We start from the raw sequence: 5,035 nt of genomic DNA on the forward strand, positions 1-5,035 counted from the left end.
GTTGGGCTGTCGGGGTACTGGAGGACTGGAGTTGGGCTGTCGGGGTACTGGAGTTGGGCTGTCGGGGTACTGGAGGACTGGAGTTGGGCTGTCGGGGTACTGGAGTTGGGCTGTCGGGGTACTGGAGGACTGGAGTTGGGCTGTCGGAGGACTGGAGTTGGGCTGTTGGGGTACTGGAGTTGGGCTGTCGGGGTACTGAAGTTGGGGTACTGGAGTTGGTCTGTTGGGACTTCGGCATTACTCTGGACCCTGATCTCTCTTTTGAAGAACATATCAAGACTGTTTCAAGGACAGCTTTTTTCCATCTACGTAACATTGCAAAAATCTGAAACTTTCTGTCCAAAAATGATGCAGAAAAATTAATCCATGCTTTTGTTACTTCTAGGTTGGACTACTGCAATGCTCTACTTTCCGGCTACCCGGATAAAGCACTAAACAAACTTCAGTTAGTGCTAAATACGGCTGCTAGAATCCTGACTAGAACCAAAAAATGTGATCATATTACTCCAGTGCTAGCCTCCCTACACTGGCTTCCTGTTAAGGCTAGGGATGATTTCAAGGTTTTACTGCTAACCTACAAAGCATTACATGGGCTTGCTCCTACCTATCTTTCCGATTTGGTCCTGCCGTACATACCTACACGTACGCTACGGTCACAAGACGCAGGCCTCCTAATTGTCCCTAGAATTTCTAAGCAAACAGCAGGAGGCAGGGCCTTCTCCTATAGAGCTCCATTTTTATGGAATGGTCCGCCTACCCATGTGAGAGACGCAGACTCGGTCTCAACCTTTAAGTCTTTATTGAAGACTTATCTCTTCAGTAGGTCCTATGATGGAGTGTAGTCTGGCCCAGGAGTGTGAAGGTGAACGGAAAGGCTGGAGCAACGAACCGCCCTTGCTGTCTCTGCCTGGCCGGTTTCCCTCTCTCCACTGGGATTCTCTGCCTCTAACCCTATTACAGGGGCTGAGTCACTGGCTTATTGGTGCTCTTCCATGCCGTCCCTAGGAGGGGTGCGTCACTTGAGTGGGTTGAGTCACTGACGTGGTCTTCCTGTCTGGGTGGGCGGCCCCCCTTGGGTTGTGCCGTGGCAGAGATCTTTGTGGGCTATACTCGGCCTTGTCTCAGGATGGTAAGTTGGTGGTTGAAGATATCCCTCTAGTGGTGTGGGGGCTGTGTTTTGGCAAAGTGGGGGGGGGTTATATCCTGCCTGTTTGGCCCTGTCCGGGGGTTTCATCGGATTGGGCCACAGTGTCTCCTGACCCCTCCTGTCTCAGCCTCCAGTATTTGTGCTGCAGTAGTTTGTGTCGGGGGGCTAGGGTCAGTCTGTTATATCTGGAGTATTTCTCCTGTCTTATCTGGTGTCCTGTGTGAATTTAAGTATGCTCTCTCTAATTCTCTCTCTCAGAGGACCTGAGCCCTAGGACCATGCCTCAGGACTACCTGGCCTGATGACTCCTTGCTGTCCCCAGTCCACCTGGTCGTGCTGCTGCTCCAGTTTCAACTGTTCTGCCTGCGGCTATGGAACCCTGACCTGTTCACCGGATGTGCTACCTGTCCCAGACCTGCTGTTTTCAACTCTCTAGAGACAGCAGGAGCGGTAGAGATACTCTCAATGATCGGCTATGAAAAGCCAACTGACATTTACTCTTAGGGGGCTGACTTGTTGCACCCTCGACAACTACTGTGATTATTATTATTTGACCCTGCTGGTCATTTATGAACATTTGAACATCTTGGCCATGTTCTGTTATAATCTCCACCCGGCACAGCCAGAAGAGGACTGGCCACCCCTCATAGCCTGGTTCCTCTCTAGTTTTCTTCCTAGGTTCTGGCCTTTCTAGGGAGTTTTTCCTAGGGAGTTTTTCCTAGCCACCGTGCTTCTACACCTGCATTGCTTGCTGTTTGGGGTTTTAGCCTGGGTTTCTGTACAGCACTTTGAGATATCAGCTGATGTAAGAAGGGCTAAATAAATTTGATTTGATTTTGGGGTACCGGAGGACTGGAGTTGGGCTGTTGGGGGTTCTGGAGTTGGGCTGTTGGGGGTACTGGAGTTGGGCTGTTGGGGGTACTGGAGTTGGGCTGTTGGGGGTACTGGAGTTGGGCTGTCGGGGGTACCGGAGGACTGGAGTTGGGCTGTCGGGGGTACCGGAGGACTGGAGTTGGGCTGTTGGGGGTACCGGAGGACTCGAGTTGGGCTGTTGGGGGTACCGGAGGACTGGAGTTGGGCTGTTGGGGGTACCGGAGGACTGGAGTTGGGCTGTCGGGGGTACTGGAGTTGGGCTGCCGGGGGTACTGGAGTTGGGCTGTTGGGGGTACCGGAGGACTGGAGTTGGGCTGCCGGGGGTACTGGAGTTGGGCTGCCGGGGTTACCGGAGGACTAGAGTTGGGAAGCACTGCTGTAGGCCTATGGCTGCACTGGCGTTGCATGATATTATCTGCTGCAAAATTGGTCCCTGGCTGATATTGTGTGACAATCAAATAAAACCAGTTGGAGCGCTTATGACTGAACAAAAAGGTAATGTTCATTTGAGAATACAACACAGAAACACAGACACATTAGAGATGGATTTCCCTTCCCCTATTTATTGCAGGATTGTGATCTGTGATTAATCATCATTGACACTAGTTAATTTTGAATAATCGGTTAGTGAACAATTAAAACAAGTTTAAACACATAACTTCAAAGAATCAACACTATTTCATATAATTTCAAAGCGTACAAGTAAACTAACATCTATAAAGGTTAAACATTTTAGTAAAAAGTAGGCTATTATTATGAAAGCATCATTTCAGGTGAACAAAAATAAAAAAGTTTATACCAGAGGTGACCAACCTCGTTCCACTGATCCCTGATCTACTGGGGGAACAGACTTCTATTCCAGACCAGTAATAGATCTACTGGGGGAACAGACTTCTATTCCAGGCCAGTAATAGATCTACTGGGGGAACAGACTTCTATTCCAGACCAGCAATAGATCTACTGGGGGAACAGACTTCTATTCCAGACCAGCAATAGATCTACTGGGGGAACAGACTTCTATTCCAGACCAGAAATAGATCTACTAGGTTTGATACATTGAACCAGGTGTGTTAGTGCTGGGCTGGAACAGAAGCCTGCACACCCAGCAGGGTTTGTCTGCTTCAGCTGTAATAGGTTTATACATTGCGTGTGACTTTTATACTGTATTTTTGTTCACAAAATGTGCTACACAGATAATCCATGGTATACAAGAATGTGCCATTATTCTATTGGGACCTCTTCATCTGCAGACAGGGTTTTACAAGTCTCGGTTTCTGAGGACAGAAAACATCACAAAGAAACAGGCTTCATTATACTCAAATTAGACATCACTAAATATTATGTTGCTATATGTCTTTGTCCTCCGTTTCTCTCTAGGGATTGGAACTGGAGAAAATCTTCATAACATGCTCCCACAAAATGACCTGCCCTGTCCAGAGTAGCCTACGCTCCATTCTGACAGCTGGAAATGCTAGCTAATCATTCTCTTCCATGGATGTTAGCTAGCTAGCTACCTGCCCTGTCCAGAGTAGCCTACGCTTCATCCTGACAGCTGGAAACGCTAGCTAATCCTTCCATGGATGTTAGCTAGCTAACTACCTGCCCTGTCCAGAGTAGCCTACGCTCCATTCTGACAGCTGGAAACGCTAGCTAATCCTTCCATGGATGTTAGCTAGCTAGCTAGCTGCCCTGTCCAGAGTAGTCTACGCTCCATTCTGACAGCTGGAAACGCTAGCTAATCCTTCCATGGATGTTAGCTAGCTAGCTACCTGCCCTGTCCAGAGTAGCCTACGCTCCATTCTGACAGCTGGAAACGCTAGCTAATCCTTCCATGGATGTTAGCTAGCTAGCTACCTGCCCTGTCCAGAGTAGCCTACGCTCCATTCTGACAGCTGGAAATGCTAGCTAATCATTCTCTTCCATGGATGTTAGCTAGCTAGCTACCTGCCCTGTCCAGAGTAGCCTACGCTTCATCCTGACAGCTGGAAATGCTAGCTAATCATTCTCTTCCATGGATGTTAGCTAGCTAGCTACCTGCCCTGTCCAGAGTAGCCTACGCTCCATTCTGACAGCTGGAAATGCTAGCTAATCATTCTCTTCCATGGATGTTAGCTAGCTAGCTAGCTGCCCTGTCCAGAGTAGCCTACGCTTCATCCTGACAGCTGGAAATGCTAGCTAATCATTCTCTTCCATGGATGTTAGCTAGCTAGCTACCTGCCCTGTCCAGAGTAGCCTACGCTTCATTCTGACAGCTGGAAATGCTAGCTAATCATTCTCTTCCATGGATGTTAGCTAGCTAGCTACCTGCCCTGTCCAGAGTAGCCTACACTTCATTCTGACCGCTGGAAATGCTAGCTAATCATTTCACCCTCTTCCATGGATGTTAGCTAGCTAGCTACAAATGCATTTAGAGTTAACTAGCTAACCTGAAGTTGAAGTTAGCAAGCTGGTGATATTTAATTAACTTAGCTAGTAACAGTATGTAAAATAACCTAACAGGTGAATATTACGTTAGCAGCTAATTTCAGTTAGCCTGCACACTAAGTTTCTAGCTAGCTAATAATACATTGATCATTTTCAAAATATATTTACTTACTTGATAATTCCAGTTTTCCCACTGCCTCTGTTTTCTGGGTCCTTAGAAGAACTAAATAATGGGCCGTCTTCCCGAAGACTCAGGTGCTAGCAAAACGCAACCAGCCATGTGGACGATGGGAAGACTTCCAACAGACTGACTTTGGTCTTCCAAAATGGCACCTGGTGCGGTTGCTCAGTGATTTGTGACGCAACTGCAAGACCTCTATAGGTGTACACTAGGTATAGTACTGTAGTATTAACCTATAGTTGGTGGTACAGGGGGGGGTATAGTTACCTGTAGTAGGGGGTATAGGGGGGGTATAGTTACCTGTAGTAGGTGGTATAGGGGGGGTATAGTTACCTGTAGTAGGTGGTATAGGGGGGGTATAGTTACCTGTAGTAGGGGGTATAGGGGGGGTATAGTTACCTGTAGTAGGG

The 5,035-nt window shown here is 47.9% G+C and overlaps 1 pseudogene; it reads right to left on the bottom strand.

Annotated features, from left to right (window-relative positions):
* Positions 1-5,035, bottom strand: part of LOC115199187 (phosphatidylinositol 4,5-bisphosphate 3-kinase catalytic subunit alpha isoform-like) — a 44,931-nt pseudogene that overhangs the window by 39,274 nt on the left and 622 nt on the right.

This window comes from Salmo trutta, chromosome 8, assembly GCF_901001165.1.
Source record: "Salmo trutta chromosome 8, fSalTru1.1, whole genome shotgun sequence".
Classification (NCBI taxonomy): domain Eukaryota; kingdom Metazoa; phylum Chordata; class Actinopteri; order Salmoniformes; family Salmonidae; genus Salmo; species Salmo trutta.